The sequence below is a fragment of the Crassostrea angulata genome, chromosome 8 (assembly GCF_025612915.1).
Source record: "Crassostrea angulata isolate pt1a10 chromosome 8, ASM2561291v2, whole genome shotgun sequence".
Classification (NCBI taxonomy): Eukaryota; Metazoa; Mollusca; class Bivalvia; order Ostreida; family Ostreidae; genus Magallana; species Magallana angulata.
In genome coordinates, this window is record NC_069118.1 from 53,968,211 (window position 1) to 53,988,449 (window position 20,239).

At 32.6% G+C, this 20,239-nt stretch overlaps 1 protein-coding gene across 1 annotated transcript in view; it reads right to left on the reverse strand.

Moving 5' to 3' along the window:
- The window catches only part of LOC128159449 (protein MON2 homolog), a 556,747-nt gene that overhangs the window by 189,527 nt on the left and 346,981 nt on the right, over positions 1-20,239 (reverse strand). The gene's annotated exons all lie outside the window — the stretch shown is intronic.

A 20,239-nucleotide genomic window follows, 5' to 3' on the forward strand; every position in this document is an offset into this window, starting at 1 on the left:
ATCTCTGAATTAACAGAAAAAATGACCCATAGAAATTTCCTTTGCTTAATAGTGAATTAGAATTTTCTCTCTATCATTTTCTCTCTATCTCAAAGCATCTAATTTAATTGTAGTAACTGTGCCTTCAGTTTGACAATGGCAGACACTAGCTTGCAAATGACAAATTCATATGTTGTTTGCTTTGTTTTGTTTTTAATGTTTTGAATCAGGAAAAATAAGTACAGGTATAAATGGACTGAAGTGTACATAATTACTTGTACTTGTGAATTTAACTAAGGGCATTTCCTTATGTAACCATCTCTCTGTCTTTCCTCACTTATCTTTCTCTTCTTTAATATTGATGTTGCAAGATATATCTGTGCATTACTGTGAATCAATCAATTATTACAATGCAGATAGAGGTAGGTTCTTTCAGATCATCAAAAAGTTTGGCATACACAAGAAACTTAATCTACCAGCATTAAGTCTACAGATTCACACTAAGTCAAAAAATGTGAAATAAGAAATTGCAAAGTAAATTTTAAGATTTTGACCATATTTTTTTATATTGAGTGACAATTGTAAAACTGTCAGTGGAACAAAAATTAAGCATTAGTAGACATCACTGGGAATGTAGATTTAAAAAAATAAGCCTGCCAGATTGATTATATCAAAAGTACCGTATGTGTAAAAACTTTTGATTGCATCATTACTTGTGAAAAAAAAATTAGTTAAGTAATGATAAACACATTTACAAATGAGTTTTAACATCTTATTTAGATATGTTCTTGGTGCTGGATGGAGGTTAAGTAGGATGTGTTCCCTTGGATGGACATGTAATCATCAAAGCAAGAGCAATTCAAAAGGAACCATAACAAAAGAGCAGTCATTCTTCCTGAAGAAGTATTATGATTGTCTTATTAGAATTGGTTCAGGTTTTTCAATTATTTTGGTTATTATGGCATTGAGATTAAAAACACAGAATCTTTATTCTCTCTCTCTCTCTCTCTCTCTCTCTAGCTCTGTTGATAAATAAAGCCTAGGACCAGTAGTCTGTCAAAATATATTGGCCTGCAAAAAAATTTACTTGCCCCCATATATCCATATGTGTAACATTCAAAATTGATTATAAATTGTTTTAGACATTTGGCTTTTAAAATATTTACAAGTCCATTATACTAGTCAATTTTTTAACTTCACTGGCAGGAATAATAAAATTTCTGGCCGCAGTCTTCGGACCACTGAGTTTTTGTGATGACTGATGTTACAGTCCAAATTAAATAAATTCTTTCTTTTCAGCCATGTTGGCTCTTCAAACAGTTACACAAAATTAAACGTAGGTAATCAAATAATTGATTTGCTTTTTAGCTCACCGAGACGAAGTCAAGGAGAGCTTATGCTATACCCTCGGCGTCGGCGGTGGCGTCGGCGTCGGCGTCCGGACCTGGTTAAAGTTTTTGTTGCAGGTCCTGTATCCAAGCTATTACTTGTCCTATCTTTACCAAACTTGCATGGATGATGCATCTGGACCTACTTATGGAATTGAAAGACTTGGATGCTGAATCTGGGTCCTAAATTTTAGATGCTGGAGGAGTTTAGGGTTGTTGGACCAGGTTAAAGTTTTTGTTGCAGGTGCCCTTTGATAGCAATATCTAAGTTACTGCTGGTCCGTACTTCACCAAACTTGCATGGATGGTGTGCCTTTTGATACTGATGCACCAGACAGGCTTGAGTGCTGAATCTAAGCTATAGGTTTCGGATGCTGGAGGAGGTTAAGGTTTTTGGAGCAGGTTAAAGTTTTTGTTGCGGGTGCCCTCTGATGATTATATCTTAGTTACTACTGGTCCTAACTTCACCAAACTTGTATGGATGGTGCCTCTTATGATACTGATGCACCTGACAAGCTTGAATGCTGAATCTGAGCAATAGGTTTCGGATGCTGGAGGAGGTTAAGGTTTTAAGAGCTGGTTAAATAAAGTTTTTGAAACAGGTGCCCTCTGATGATGATATCTTAGTTATTACTTGTCCTTACTTCACCAGACTTCCATGGATGGTGTGTCTTATGATACTGATGCACCTGACAGGCTTGAATGCTGAGTCTGGTTTCGGATGCTGGATAAAGTTAAGTTTTTAGGAACAGGTCACATGTTTAATAGATGATAGTACTATTTCAAACTTGCATAGTTGATTTAACTGTAATATGAATGCATTGCAGAGGTAGCTTCAGATGCAGAGCTTGATCTCCATTATCAAGGATGCTAAAAAATAAATCTTAGTTATTACAGGTCCTAACTTCACCAAACTTGAATGGATGGTGTGTCTTATGATACAGATGCACCTGACAGGCATGGATGCTGAATCTGAGCCATAGGTTGCGGATGCTGGAGGAAGTTAAGGTTTTAATTGCTAGTGCCCTCTGATGATGATATCTTAATTATTACTGGTCCAAACTTCACCAAACTTGCATGGATGATGCGTCTTATGATACCAATGCACCTGATGGGCTTGAATGCTGAATCTGAGCCATAGGTTTCGGATGCTGGATGAGGTTTAGTTTTTTGGAACAGGTCACATGTTTTATAGATGATAGGTTGCATAGTTGATTTAACTTTATTATAAATTAAATGCAGAGGTTGCTTCAGATGCAGAGCCTGATCTCCATTATCAAGGATGCTAAAGAAATCTCCTACCTCACTCAAACCAGCTCGATAGATAGATGTGTTCGGTATAACATGATTTCTATGATATAGTTTTGTATGATATGAAACAATATAGTTTGATATGATACAATATGATATCATATGTTATATTATAAAAGTTATACGATACGATATGATATTGTATCTTCTTTTTTTTATGATATTGTATCATGATATTGTTATGTATAGTATTGTATATTATGATACAATATTGTATAATATTATATTGTATTTTTAATTTATTATTTTATCACATGATACAATTACATAAGATATTGCAAAATATTATATTGTATCCTATGATACAATATTGTATATTCTATAATATTGTATCATACAATATTGTATAATATGATATTGGTTTCAGTAATATAGAATTATATCACATGAAATTGTATTATATGATATTGTAATATTATATGATATTGTATCATACGATTTTGTATGATATGATATTGGTTTTTATGATATATTATCATATCACATGAAATTGTATTATATGATATTGAAATATATATTATTGTGTCATATGATACAATATGTATAATATAATAATGTATTTTATAATATTTTACTTTATCACATGATATTGTATCATTTGATAAGATACAATGTTGGAATCAAATTATATTGTATTATATGATATAATATCATATAATGTATCAAATATGTTTCAGTGTCATTCAATACAATATCATACTATATTATACAATATAATATCATGTTTCAATGTTATGATGTATTATGTAATATGATATTGTAATATAATACTATATTGTATAATATTTTATGATATTGTATTATGTGATCAAATACAATAAGGTATAACACAATACAATGTCATATTATACGTTACAATATCATATATCATTATTGATTATTACGGTATTTTATTGTATTATATGATATATATTATAAATATGACATGATGCAATATTTAATTTAATATCATTGTATTGATTAACATATGAACATATGATTATCATAAAAAGTTTTATCAGATGATATACGATATTTTGTCAAAACAGAATCCATGAATATCCAAGATCATAAAGTATGATTTTCATATAAAATGATAAAGGTGGTCTTATGTAGGTGATGTCTCATAAGGGTGATGCTCCGTCTCGGTGAGCTTAGTAATCTATGATTACCTATGTTTATTATCTCACATGAGCTGAAAGCTCAAGTGTGCATTTCTGATTACATCCATATGTCTGTCTGTCTTTCCATCCATCTGTAAACTTTTTGCATTTTTGACTTCTCTCCAGAACCACTGGGTCAGTTTTAACCAAGGAATATAAGTAGAAAAAAATCTTTTGAAAAGTCTTTTAAAAAGGGATTTGATGTTTAACATAGGAATATGTGCAGTAAATTTTAAAGATTTTTTTAAACAAGGAATACTCTTATTTGTTATTTTAGATATTTTGTTCTGATACCATGAAGTTAATTTGATGAGCTATTGTTGCTCAGATTAGTGATGTGGCTTCTGGGCCTCTTGTTTGAATTTGTTAGATGATATCTCCATCATTTACTGTAATAGTTTTTCAACTTTTACAGGAGTGTGTTCCAATTGTAGAAAACATCTTGTAAAAAGGATGGAATCAGATAAGGAGAATACACAAGGGGAAAATGAAGTAGACACATATCCAGTTGGTTCTGCTGAAGTTTTTCACAGAGGATGGGCTTTGAAGTCAAAATGCGAGTTTAAGTGAATCACTGAATCTCAAAAATCTTTCTTGAAAGTTTGAGGTTGTGGAAAGCAGTAGTCATAAACTTGACCCAGAAGATGTAGCCTCCGAGATGAGAAGAGTGAGAAATGCAGAAGGAAAGCGCATTTTCAGAATTGATGAGTTCCTTTCAGGAAATCAAGTTTCCAGCTATTTCTGCAGATTGGACTTAAAAAGGAGGAGGATTCCTGTTGTGATCAGATGGTTGGAGAAAAGGACCTAGAAGCTAAAAATGATTTGGACAATTTTAGAAGCTTGGCCACTTTAGCATTTTATTAGAACTTCTGAATCACTATTTTTAGGCCACCCGAGTCACTCAGGTGACCTATTGCTATCTCTATTTGTCCGTCATCATTCATTGTACATTGGTTGTAAACTTTTGAACATTTTTAGCTTCTTTTTTGAAACCACTGAACCAATTTAAACCAAAGTTAATATATGTACTAAAGTACATACCAGGTATATATTTATGATGAGGAAGAGTGCCTCTTCCAAAATTGGGAAGTTCATGGCCCTGGGTGAGGTGTTCTGGTGTTAGGGTGGGGCTCTAAATGCAGTAGTTCTTTGAAAATCTTCTCCTATGCTCCTGGGTATTAATCCGATGAAATAAGTATATAGTTATGATAAGGAAGAATGCCTCTTTCAAAATTATGAATTTCATGGCCCCTGGATCAGGAGTTTTCTTGTAAGGTCAGGGCTCTAATGATTATGTATAGGATAGGTTGGTGTAATTTTTGCCCAATTATTTTTTGGTTCTTAAGATTTGTTCAATTATGTCACTGTATGTTATGCTATGACGTTTTAATAAATTTTTTTAGAATTTCAAAAGTTTATTGGATTAAACTATCCCGGAATAATAAAAATGATTTCATAATAGCCCTATAATTATAATGCACATGAATATACATTGAAAGAGCCACACTGCAGGTTCTCAGGTGAACGATAAGAACCATGGGCCGCTTGTAAAATGTAGTATTGTTTGTGTGCTATGTGAACGCATCTTGTATATTTTCAACTGAAACTCTTCACTTTGCACTGTTGAGGTTATAGTCATTGTAGATGTCCTAAACGGGGGTGATAATTTTGTTTAAAAAAATTAGGAAAAACAAATTTAGGCAATGAACAATTTTTATATACATGTATGATGTCCTTCTGTTAGAAGCAAGAAATATTTAAATAACTTTTTATGTAACCAAGTCAAAACTTAACCTTAAACACATTTGTATGGTTAAAATTGCATTTCTATTAAATTAGTAAGGTAGAGTATATTCTGCTGTTTATTTTGCTTAACAAGAAAACAAATTCAAACAACTGAAAAATTACCGCTATGTATACAGGTAATTTTCTGTTAAAAACACTGATTAAATTTATCAAAATTATAAAGTTTGTATCATGCTCTGTCAAAGTGTGTCCTTCTCTCTCTCTCTCTCTCTCTCTCTCTCGACACACACAGATAAGTGTTGCCATACAAATCCTTTTCATAATGTGTTTTTTATTATTTTGGTAAAGTTTTTATGAGTTTTTAAATTTAAACATTTCATTATTGTAACACATAAAGTGTGTGAAGGCTTATAAAACCTATCTCGAGTCTGATTTGTATGGCAAAAATGTGTTGCTAGGGAGAACATAATGATGCTATGGACATGATTTAGAAAAACTAAAGAGAATGGAAGTGATTGGAAAGAATTAAATAATGATGTTTTTAAAATATCAAATATAGATATGTACAGTCATTAAAAACATATTCTAGGTCTGATTTCTGTGTCAAAAAATGTGTTGCTATGGTTAAAATTATGTTGCTATGGAAATTATTTAATTGAATAAAAAGAAAATTATGATAATAAAATGTTCTTCTCATAATATTTAAAAAAAATTAACATAAAAATAATCTACATACATGCATTTAAATAAACGTAAATAAATTAATGGCTTGATGTGTCAAAAAGGTGTTGCTATGGACAAAATTGCGTTGCTATGGACCTAAAGCACAAAGAAAAAGCATTAAAAAGTAAAAACTTAACAATCAAGTCATATTGAATGTTTAGTTTATATTTACTTTTACTAATACATAATTTTTATAGGCTATGTAGAGGGCCAACTGAAATAAAAATGGTGGAAAATTGCAAATATTCATCTTTCTGCCAAAAAAATTAGGAAAACCAACTACCCAAATTTATTGCTTACGTACATAATATTGACAACTGTCATTATGCTGATATAATTTATTTTTGCAGAGGTCGTTGCTTTTTTTAAAAAAAAGGGTTTAAAATGTATTTGTTTTATGACAATACTGTATCTAGTAAAACATATCTTCTTCTGGTTGTCCTAGCAACTATGATGTCATTTCATTGAATAATAATTCCATCCAAATTATTTTATACAAATGACTGTCTTTCTATGTAAACTATTGAAAATGTATATTTTTAACTGTAAAGTGGCCCATTTTGTATATTTAGATCCCTATTTTTCAAGGATTTTGTTCACTAATAGACAATATGGAACAAAAACATTTGTTTTGTTGTCATGGAAACCAAGCAAAAAAAAATATCACTCAAAATTTGTTAAAAATTTGTTATTTGCTTCTCCTTTGATGACTTAGTATGGTTTCAAACGATTTTTAAAATTTTCACTTTCCATGCGAAGCTCAATGCTTACTGACATTGTCTCTTAATACGTTAGGATTTAGAAAAAAAAGTGACAAAACAGTGTCGATCAGCTAACGGATTGTGAAAGGGGGGCGATTGTTTAATACCTCGAATCAACCAAAACGGTTTTACTCAAATTATAACTATTTGTACTATCCATTGATTGAGAGAATGACGCTCCTTCAACCTTTACAGAACCTTTTTACTCATACAAAGATTTGAACATATTTTTATTGTACAAAATACAATTCATACAAAGACAATTAAAACAGCCAGTACTTACACGTATATGATTAATTTATCAAATCAATATCCGGATGATTGATAATAGGAAATTACATTTTAAATTTTACGAGTTATATCCTTATATTTACACTTGCAAATGTTTTCCCTTATATAACACTGTTTGAGCAATCCGCTGTTATTTCTGCATAACATCATTATGGGTCAAGAGGTCAAAGTAGCGCATGAATAATATAGGTCACTACTTTTTCTATGTACACAAACTAATCGACTTGTGCTGAAACACACCTATTAGATATCGTAATGAAAACATAATTTAGGCATAAAAAATAAACGTACATGTATTTGAATTTTGTTATACGAAGTTTTATTCATTCATTCTCATAAAAAAAACCATTAATCGCGGGGATAAATGATTCATGTTAGATAACACGTTAGGCATGTAAACATAATGTTTATGGTTCGACATCGTAACGAGGCGTTCTTGAAAATTACAATCGTAATTTGTCAAAGGAGTTAATTCAGTTAAAATTCATTTCTGATTTTATTACAAGCCTCAGTCAAAATTGCAAATGCAAAATTACAGACCTTTCGTGTGTAGCATTCACGGATCACGGTCAAATTTTAAAACTCCTTGTGTTTTCTGTCCGATTTGTTCCGTAAAAAATTCATCAAAGTTAAAATCGCTTTCCTCTATAATGTCGGAGGAAATCATTAGGCTATTGAATCTGATTCTGCGATAGATTTCCCCCTGAAAATGCCTAATTATATACTCTTACTCAACTTTCAATCGCCTGTTTTTAAATTTCTAACCGCTCTGCGACTTCAACACAGGTGGTACTATTCCGCCAAGCTTCAATCAGGTTTTTCAATTGTACAAGTGAATTTTCTTTTCTGTTTCCCTTTTTAATGATAAAAAAGTGTTGTCTCCTCAAAAGTAGTGTCATATTCATTTATCACAATAATCAAATGCTTGCAACATTGTTGCACTATTTTTTGTTACGTCATTTTAATCGAAGCGGCTTTCTAGGTCATCACAAAAGAGGAAGTATGGAGCATTGTTAGTGTTATAATTTGCAACAAATGTAAATATAAGAAATAAGGTATCATTTTTGGATGTCTATCGGGATATAGATACGGGTTGGTACGTGATCAAATCTTCCATAAAGCCCTTCGGGCTTTATGGGATTTGATCACTTGACCAACCCGTATCTATATCCCGATAGACATCCAAAAATGATACCTTATTTCTTAATTAACAAGTTTGAGGGCTTGTTATTTGGATTTTTTTTCAAGTGAAAACTATGATTTGCAACCAAGGAAGACGATTTATGAGTACATGTATGTTTTAAAAGTGTGGTTGCGGATACAGGATAAAAGTTATTGCTTTTAAAACGGGTTAAGACAGCTTTTAAAATGGGTAAAAGTCATATCTTTTAAAATTGTTAAAAGCATAAATGCATGTCCACAGAAGATTAAAAGCGGGAGGATATATATTGACTATATTGACTATATTTAGTAAAATTCACTAAATTACTATTAATGTACATATAAGTATGTCAGCTAAAAGAAACAGCCAAAATCGTCTCCTGTGAGACTTTGAGTCTGGCATCATCATCATGATTATTTCGTGCAGTCCGTGATTTTACTGAGGTCGCTGTAGGTTCAGATAAACAGGGCTTGTCAATTTCAGTCCTGTGTCAGTTTCAGCTGCTGTAGATTTCGACCAATTGATAAATGGGGCGTGTAGATTTCAGTCTGGCTGTTTCTATAGAGCTTAATGAATTAACTATAACTTTCCGTAAGAAATAGAGGAACTTATACTTGGTAGATGTGAATATATAAGATTGAACAGTTGTTCAGAACGGTTGGGTATATATAGGAATGATCAGTTGTAATGGGGTTGGGTATATATATATTTATTTATTTATTCACCAATCAAGGGCCCTCAGGGGGCATATACATTCTTAAAAAAAAAAAATAATAATATCATGATTATAACAAATAATGAATGAAATACTGCTCACAATGTCCAGGCAACAATATGCAAAATGTTTCATTAATACAATGAAATATATGTATAGGATTTACACATCAGTGAATACAACAGCTATACAGAAACAAAGTGGCCTGAAAACAGAGAGTACCAAGGGACGGTGCCTGCACAGTCGTTTAGACTGGTCTACTTGTACTCAAAGTGTTCAAGCCAGTATGCTTATACATAACATAACCCCCCCCCCCCCCCCAACCAAAGTAAATACACTGCCTAATAAATCTGTACATATAATTATAACCATTATATTCCACCTTTAAGAATCATTTCACTGAGTTGTACAAGTACTTGTAGATCTTCAGTTGTCATAAGCCAGTAAAATTTTTGGTTATTGTCCATATATTGAAAATTTTTACAAGAGTCATTAGCTAATTTGTACAGAGTATCTCTTAATGCCTTATTATGATCACATGAGAATAAAAAATGTTTTTCATCATCCACTGATTTGACATTACATCTATTACAGTATCTTTCTTGTCGTGGAATGTCTTGATATCGTCCTCTTTCAATATTAAGTCTATGAGCGGAAATGCGAAAACGAGTTAAATTTCTCCTCTGCTCAAAATTTTTAAGTAACCTTAGGTAGTTCTCTTGGCCAAAATTTTGCTTAAAAGTGCTGTAGCAACTTAGTTTTTTGTCAGCGTGTATAGTGAATTTAGAATTCCATTCTTTAATAAAATATTTAAATAGATAGTCTCTAAGTGCTCTTTTGAATTTTTGTTTTGTTACCGACAGTAAATTGTTTGTGCCATCAATGCTGTTTGTTAAAACATGAATTGAGCCATACCAGGAGGGAGTATTTTGTTGAAACAACTGTTTTGATTCACAATAAGCATTATACTAAAGTGGAGATGATTGACTTTGATTCTCAAGTCTGTACCAATAACTTAACATAGATCTTATGATATCAAAATGTAAGGGAAATCTTCCCAATTCAGATAGAACAGCAAAGTTTGTTGCAGATTTATGTACACCAAGTATCGATTTGCAAAACTTAAGATGCAATTTGTCGCAAAGTGTGCTGGAATAAATTTTGTCCATTGTACAACCAAAATGAATTTTTTTTAGCAAATGGATTAAAATACCCCCAAATTTCTGCTCCGTACATTAAAATAGGTTTAATAGTATGATCAAAAATATGAATTGTGGTTTTGATGTCTGGATTCATAGAAATAAAGTCCTTTTTGAGTTTGAAAAATGATTTTAAGGCTTTTTGATAAAGCTGCTTTTGAGCAAAGGAGAATGAGCCTGAGGAACAAAATGACACACCTAAGTATTTGTATTCAGAGACACATTCAAGTTCAACATCAGCAAAGTTAAATTTGGATTTAGAGAGCCTGCCTGCTTTATTGAAAACTATTATCTTGGTTTTGGATGTATTAATATTGAGACACCAATCATTGCAGTATTTTTGCAAGATATTAAGCTTTTGTTGCAAACCATCTGCTGATGAAGATAATAAAATTATATCGTCCGCATACATCAAGCAATTGATTGGATTTGAGTTTAAAAACACAGGATCAGCAGACAAGTGCAAGTATTTCGGGAGATCATTAATGAAAATTTTAAATAAGTTGGGACTAAGATTGTCACCCTGTTTTACACCCATTTTTATTGGGAAAAAGTCTGTGATGTTATGTCCTAGTCTGATACAAGATTTGCTTGATGAATACATACTTTTGATAGTGTAATAAAAGTTTGTTCCTACACCAATTTTGAGGAGTTTAATTTTAATTCCTGTATGAATGACTGTGTCAAAAGCTTTTTGGAAATCAACAAAACAGGCATACACTCTACCATCCTTAGTACTACAATACTTATCAATAATAGTCTTAAGAATATACATATGATCTGACGTTCTTGCTTTTCTAGTAAATCCAATCTGACAGTCGTCAATAATGTGATACTTTTCCAAAAATTTATCTAGCCGAATATCCAATATTTTATTAAAGAGCTTCCCAATTGCATTTGTAACAGTAATGCCTCTATAATTATTTGGGTCAGAAATATCATTACTTTTGTGGATAGGTGTAATGTAACCTGAAGACCAAAGTTTGGGATAATATCCGAAAGTAAGACAGCCATTAAATAACTTGTGTAGAGATGGTAATAAAACAGTTTGACCGCATTTAATCATGTAGTTAGAGATATTGTCTAAACCAGGAGCTTTCCCACTTTTTAGTTTTGAAATAGCATTTGATATTTCAGCTATCGATATGTGACTGTCAAGTTCAGTGAAACATTTTTCTTTTTCCAGTTCTGTAAGGATATTTTCTAGTTGTATTAAGCGTTGGGTGAACTTGGGTTTTAGTATGTTTAAATTTTGGGAGTGGGAGACCCAAGTTGGTGGGTCAACTGCTTCTGAGACATTATCTCTTTCAATACCTCGTAGCTTGTCAATTAATTTCCAATAAGATCTAGGATTTTCTTCATGTAGGGTTTCCAACTTTTTAAGAATGGATTGCTTGTACTGACGACATTTGTATTTTCTTGACTTTGTATATTCTCTGTATAGTTTATAAAAGTGATTTTTCACGGAGGGGTCTTTAGGATATTTTGAGTAAATCTTTGAACAGTTGTAATGGGGTTGGGTATATTTATATACTTAAATTTAATACATTTGTTGCAAATTATGAAAATAACAATGTGTTCCATACTTTTTCTTTTGTGATAACCTAGAAAGCCACGTCGATTAAGATGACGTAACAAAAAATAGTGCAACAATGTTGCAAGCATTTGATTATCGTGATAAATAAATATGACACTACTTTTGACAAGACAACACTTTTTGGGAGTTGATTTTTAATCAACTCTCCTATGCAGTCACTCGGACAAACCGAAAGTGAAACAGTGTTTGGACCTCAGCACAAATCATTGCTCCTGACAAGACTTAGTTCTTGAAAATAATTGATCATTTCGATGTATTCTACTACAGTTATTGCCGAGATCAAAGAGATGCCGCGGACATTATTCTCCAATATACCACGAACGTCATCAGTAAATTATCAGATCAGAAATACCTATTTGTCTCGCACTGATATTGGTAGTACAACTTTCATCCGTAAAAAGTTTTAAATCCATGTCAATTTCACGTGTTAGTTCCAGTCAAAACAATGTGTATTGCTTCAAATCTTTATTTTTAAGAGATCAATGCGGCTGTTCCTAGGACCTCCCTAGCACATTTTCACTGCGTGTTTTTACATAAAATATATAACGTGTAGTAGTAATAATCGTATTAAATTGCCCTTAAAATATTAGAAATGTGATTCAAAGATATTTCATAAATAAGTGAAGAGTATTAAAATCCTAAGAAAAAGTCTGTCGTCTGCATGTGATTCCTTTGATCGATACACATGTAAACATTACTAACAAAACCGTTGGGGTTACACGGAACAGCCGTCAAAATGACCTAGATCGTCTCTCTATAAGAGAAACGATCTGTAGAAATACTGGGCTGTTAGTAGAATAGAAATAAAGTTCTTGTTTTCGTGAATATTGCAGGATAACCTCCTCGGTCTCGAAATGTTGTTTGAAATATAGAAGCCTCGGCTAACGCCTCGGCTTTTATATTTCAAACCAACATTTCTCGACCTCGGAGGTTATTCTGCAACATTCACGAAAACCCGTACTTTATTTCTTAAATAAAGCATTGTTTTTCAAGGAAAATTATTTACAAATACCTTAAAAATAATCAGATTTTAAATGGTACGAACAATTTAAATATTTTTGTAGTCGTATGTATTCCTACGCCAGAGTTCAATATTTACGGTGTCAGCCGAGCGTTTGGTTGAACGAGACTAGAGTTCAATATTGCTTGGATCCATACAATTTGCGATAAATATTTTTACCAGTGATACATAGTTTGATTGAATTAATTTCATCTATAAATATTATTTAACATGATTCATGTGGAGGTTTCTCGACATTCTAGTTGAAAAAGTTCAAAAATTCATAACATAAAAATATGCGTAATTCAAATTAGAAACTAAGTATACATGTACTTGTCATGCAAAATAACATATCATTGATTTTAAAATAAATAAACATCGACAAAATCAACTCCCGTCAGTTCTTCAGTACTTTGATTTATTATTAAAAAGGAAAACAGAAAATAAAATTACTTGTACAATTGAAAAAAAAAAAACAATTGAAGCTTGGCGGAATAGTTCCACCTCTGTTGAAGTCGCAGAGCGGTTAGAAATTTGAAAACAAAGCGATCGAAAGTTGAGTTAGATTCTACTTACGCATTTTCAGGGGAAAATCTATCGCAGAATCAGATTCAAGAGCATAATGATTTCCTCCGACATAATAGAGGAAAGCGATTTTAACTTCGAAATTCTTTTTACGGAACAAATCGGACAGAAAAGCACAAGGAGTTAAATTTGACCGTGATCCGTGAATGGACTAAACACGAAAGGTCTGTGATATTGCGTTTGTAATTTTGACCGAGGCTTGTAATAAAGTCAGATATGAATTTTAACTAGATTAACTCCTTGAGAAATTGCAGTTGTAATTTTTAAGAACGCTTCGTTACGATGTCGATCCACAAACATTCTGTTTACAGGCCTGACGTGTTATCTAACATGAATCATTTATCCCCCGCAATATAAATTGAATTAATGTTATATTTTTTAAGAAAATGAATGAATAAAACTAAAATTTGTATAACAAAATACAGACACGATTATTTTTTATGCCTAAATTATGTTTCCATTACGATATGTAAATAGGTGTGTTTCAGCACAAGTCGGTCAGTTTTTGCACATAGAAAAAGTAGTGACCTAGATTATTCATTCGCTACTTTGACCTCTTGACCCATACTGATGTTATGCAGGAATAACAGCTTGCGTAAACAGTGTTATATAAGGGAAAACATTTGCAGGAATGAACAGTTGTGATGGGTAAGGTATATATAGGAATGAAGAGTTGTGATGGGGTTGGGTATAAATATTCTAAGGAATGATCAGGCAATCCAAGCTCAGTCCTTGGTACTGACCAGTTGCTCTCTCTCTCTCTCTCTCTCTGTCTCTCTCTCACTCTCTGTCTCTCTGTGTGTGTCTCTCTCTCTGTCTCTCTCTCTCCCCCTCTCCTCTCTCTCTCTCTCTCTCTCTCTCTCTCTCCAGATGTTAGACAATATTGTAACACTTTAAAAATTCCAGTCTTATTTATTTATTTATTGTTAAATTAGTTACCTGTCATTTTCCTTATTTTCAGTCACCCGTGCTATTTTTAGAATTGTTTATACCAAGTCACTCATAAGGAGTGATGCCCCATTGTTATATAACCGATCACTCATTATATTAGGAGTGATGACAATTTACTATATATATAGAACGAAAATTTAATACAGGGCAGTGCGTTTTTGACTCCGTTTAGACTACAATTTGATATTCTTTGGATTTATTGTTTATTGTGAACTTTGTTGATTTTATATATCTATATCGAGATTTAAACAGTTACTAAAATAAAATGTAAACAAAACATTGGACTTTTTATTCCCAAGGAGGAAATTAATCGCCTGGGGGCGATCAGTGCTTAAATATCAAAAAGCTACCTGGTGGACAATTGGTTTAATTAATTACATGAAAATGGGAATAATTGCTCGGACTACGTTACAATATATTGAATGTAGTGGTGTTATATTAATTTATTTTCACAAATTATATAGATCTAGTTTGTTTGGAACAAAGCACATACTCGGAGTGTGTTCAGTATTGTTATGAATGAATTTCTCAAAGTGGCACAATAATGGAGTTTAATATCTGATAAAAGATGACATTGTCAGATTAATTTGTATTTTTGTGAATAGGAGAAAAGGAGTATGTATTTAAATTCACATATGCAAGATCCTTGGTCATAATGAAGAATGATGTATTCACATAATTTCAATATAAAATTCATTATTGAAAAATTACAACTTTTAATATCAATAGACCTTTGTTAGCTGAATAAAATGCATACAGATTCCAATCTAAAAATTTGTGCACAAGGAAATCTTAGTTTGGAGAATATATTTTTCTGCATCAGTTCCTGCCGATTCTGGATATCAATATGAAATTAATGAATTTAGTGAACAGGTCCCAAACTTAAAATTTTCACGATGAAATCTTAGTTGTTTGTCTCAGCATATATATTCCTCTGCATATCATGTTTCTATAAAATACCATTAAAAATTCCAGATTTGATTGTTTTCATAATTTCATTCTATTATATTCTATCATAATGTCTCTATTTGCGGTGAATGGCATCTAGATAGAATGTTCTATCATCAAAATTATTTTGTTGTAAAATAAAGTTTAGCCTGGTCACTGAACAAATCATTCCATGCTAGGTCAAGGGAAGGGGGGAGGGTAGGGGTCTGTACACCCCCTCCTCAATTTAATTTTTATTCATTTGTTTTCTGCTGTTATAATGATAATTTATCAGTTTATTAAATGAGATTTCATTTCTTTTACAGACAGACAGATGGCCACACAATGGATATATAAAGAAGCTGATTCGTAAGGATGGGTGCTGGTACTACTTCAACAAAAGGCGAGAGTGTTCCGACAAAGATGTACCCAAGTGCAAACTATATTCCTATTAATTATCTACTCCCTCTAGCTAGCTAATTAACACTGAATTATAAAGACTGTGTCTGTAAATATTATACATGTATATGGGAAGTCTGCATGTTAAATATCTGAGGTGTTACAAGCTTGAAATTCTCTGTTTGTGTGTTTGTTTAAAAGTCTCTTATTTATATCTTTTGATGTTTTGAAAATTTTCACTGAAACTATTTCCCAAGCATGAAACATTCAGCTTCATGTTCATTCATATCATCACCATGTTATAACATGCTTCATTTGTAAAATATTTTGTTTATTTTGCCCAAAGTTGGCACGTTGATATGATCGGTCACAGATGTGGCCGACTGTGTGAAATTCAAATCACACTCAAGTAGATTATTTATACACTAGCATACTGTGGCCATGTTATAAATAACTATTACATGAATTATTGATTTGCACTCATTCAAATTTTTCCTCATAAGATGAGAAGTACTATTGGAGATCAGTATTAACTAGCATTTTGTTGGATGTGACCTGAGTTATATTGTGACAGAGTACTAGATATTTGAAGTACGCATTTTTAGAGTACTGATTAATTATAAAAAGCAGTTGTTGATCAATAAATTGACAAACAAGAAACATTCGTTTCTGGGTTATTATTATTTTTTTTTAATAAAAAAAGACAAACTCTGGTTAAAAGATGAGTTTACAGGACAGTGGTGTTGTATGATTTTGTTTTTCCTCGTTCTACTTGTTGTCAATAGTTGAAGCATGCATAATTACAATTACATAATACATCCCTAATTAATGTCTCAGAAGCAATGGTCCAGCCACTACCTTTGTATAAGTATTGAATACTTAGGACCATTTCATAGCTCTCAAGATCCATTCACCGCAAATGTGGTTTCACGATGAAATTTGACATGCAATTCTCAGTGCAGAGAGGTTAATCAATGAACCCCATGATTTTATTTATTTCAATTTTCCAACAATTTACTATTATTCTAAAATTTTTAAAGTCGGCCTCCTATCATTGCTCCATGTTTGTTTTCAATTGTGATCTTTCAAGAATGCAATAAGTTCTAATAAAACTACTTTTCAAGCGCTGTGAATATTTATTTGGTAACCTACAGACTCTTTACAGAAGGCGGAAAACAGAGCTACATCTATACATCTATGGTAAATCCAACTCGGCTCGTTTTTACTCCCGGTCTACATGGTCCGCGGAGTAGTGCTATTTTTTTCTCCGTTATCAAATTGCGCAAATAATTAAATTCTTACAATGCATGCAAAACTATACTTTAAATCCTAAAAATTCAGCATTGGTAAGTTAGGGTTTATGATCTCAAGCAGAATATGCAGTCATTGATAGGAAAACTGGATGACATTTTCTCTCGATCTATTTCTTGAGAGTTAAGCTTTATAAATACATGTACAGTTCTTATAAAGAAATGATAATGAAGATGGGTGGGGGGTGGGGTGGGGGGGGGGGGGGTAGATAAGATAGCGTAGATGTCCATTCGGTTTAGTCAAAATCTACAAGTTCAATTTTTTTTTCAATTTAATTAAATCTATTTGATAATGTTATAATACAAGTTTGCACAAGCAAAATTTCTGACTATATTCAGTCTTAAATACACTTTAACAAACGATAAGAAAAACACAAAATTGCATTTACAGAAATTTGTGGGGTCGGTAACATAGGCGTCGGAACCAGGGGGGCTAGGGGGGCTTAGCCTCCCCACTTTTTTTTGGCAAAGTTAGACCCCACCATTGGCCACATACTGCCACATAGCATCATAGAGCCCCCCCCCCCCCCCCACACACACACTTTTTCTCGCAGCAAATATAATTGTTTGCAAATTAACCATGAAAAAATTGAATTATTGAGAAATTGGGGTAATATGGTATATTAGTTTTTTTTTGCTCGTCAAGATTTCTGAGGATTAGTCTACCCTCCCCCCCCCCCCCCCTCCCCCCAACTTTCAATTTGCTTCGGACGCCACTAGTTAGATACAGTGTAGAGTGACGAAAACGTAATGTCAGAACTCCCGCGCCTGCGAAGTCCACTTGATATTTCCGCAATATGTTCACATTAATGCAGAAATGAAAGCATATTGATATCGACATGAATATATATAAAATACATGGTTACTGTCTGGAAATATGAGCTATATTTGGGCGAGGGTAAGAGAACGCTTGTGAACGCTTGTAGACGGCATATGTAGATTGCATTTGACATATAAATATTGATATAAATAAAAAAAAAACCCAGAGTAATTATTTTATATAAATTCCAAATCATACTAGCATCTGATACGATATATTCTCTCTCTCTCTCTCTCTCTCTCTCTCTCTCTCTCTCTCTCTCTCTCTCTCGCATGCTTTTAATGTCAGCGAGTAATTTTTTTAAGCGACTATAAACAAAACGATGCCATGCATATATATGCGCATTTTTTACAGTTAAGGCGAAGTAGGAATAAAATTCTTCAATTATACCTCTTCAATTACTTCTTTTAGCAGTTAGCACGTATATAGATGTTTTAGATAATCTCTTTGTTATTTCTGATATTATCTATTTATTTCTTCATAAACTTTCGTTAACTCAATTCTTCTATAAGAACATTTATAATAGCTTATTGCAAGATAAAGAAAAAAATATATTAAAGTTTAAAAAATCAATGGTGTATAATATGAGTGAGATGTGTCTCGTCATATATAAAATGAAGTTTCCCTTGCCCATATTTAACAAATACGAATTATTAAATTATATAATGACAATTTTTAATAAACCTGAAAAAACCCAAGAGACTCTTAATGTTATTACCATGTTTTAGGGCGCCAAATACTTGTGAAGATGTCAACAGATCAAATAAATCCACGTGTTTATTTGATTCTCATTTTTGCATTGGATTATTGTCTGAAAAAAAGAAAACCAATGCAAGTTCCGTTTTATTTTAACTTTAGTTATCACTTCGTTCAGTTATTAAAACCTTTGTAAGTGATATGACGAGTTATGATTTTTTAAACATTATATGTTTTCATTTTTTTCCTCTTTTCTCCAAAATTTTAACAACTGAACAGGAATCAATGTATTGGTCACAAAGTTGCTAGTCCTAGATCTGAAGCAATACTGATTTATTTCCGGATAAGCATAGTTACTCTATCTACGAGTCTTTCTTCCTATATAACTATTTTAAAAAAAGTTAACAAGAATTATCAGGTATCAATCGGCATTTATTGATCTTCGGTCCTTACATTCGAACGTTTTTTCTCCCTATAATATCACTTCTATAGTAGAGAAATCAGCGCATCCAGCAATATCGTGAAGACACCCTCATAATTCCGCACCCAAGTCTATATTATCACATGTGCACAACTAAAAAAGGGGGGGGGGGGGGGGGGTGTCCGGAGCCCCTTCGGAAAAAAATTTCATAAATTTATTAAATTTACATAGTTTTTTAGATACGAGCATGCAAATATTAAATCAGGGGTCATCAACGTACTCTCTACGTATGCCCTTAGGCTATAGTCTTTTTCATTCTCACTTTTATCAGTAAGGGGTCCTAACCCCCCTCCCCCCTTTAACCGCCCCTTTAGTTCCGCGCACGTGTTAATTTTTACTGTGGTGTCTTCGCGATATTGCTGGATGCTGTGAAATCTTGTAAATTGTGATCAAAGAGAGGTAACTCTGTATCAGCTATATAACACAACTCGTAGACTACCTATATCGTAACTGGGTAAGAGGTACATAAATTGTTGCGCGGATCAAAGAAAGGGGGAGGGGGTCAGGGGAATTAAACTTACATCAAAACGTGCATAGTAATCTTAAATTGTTGAAGTTGTCATGCGCGGATCAAGAAATAAATGTTTTTCGGGAGGGGGGCACCTCCCTAGATCCCTTTTAGATCCGCGCATGGTTGTAAACCGTGTAAATTGTGACCCATTTCTGTAAATTTACGAGGGATATCAATTTGTTCAGACAAAATAGCTTTGTATGTTTAAACTTCCAGCTATCAATGTTGCATTTTCTCAAATTTCAATTCTCAAAATAGGCAACCGTATGGTAATGTTGGTTTGTCCTCTTCAACACAGACACCTGATGTTACTTATTTTTCTCTTCATAAAATAAATAAAACCTTATTCAGTTTTTAGGTAAGTAGTTTTTATTTTTATATAGAGAAAAATAAGTAACGTCAAGCGCCACTGCTCCCCAGATGTACTGAGGTCAGTAGCCAATTAAGATATTTTGAAATCAACTTTAATGAAATAAATTACATGGAGTTCACAAATAAATGTTTGGTTTAATTAGGAAGGTTTGAAACTTTTTTCTGGCAACACA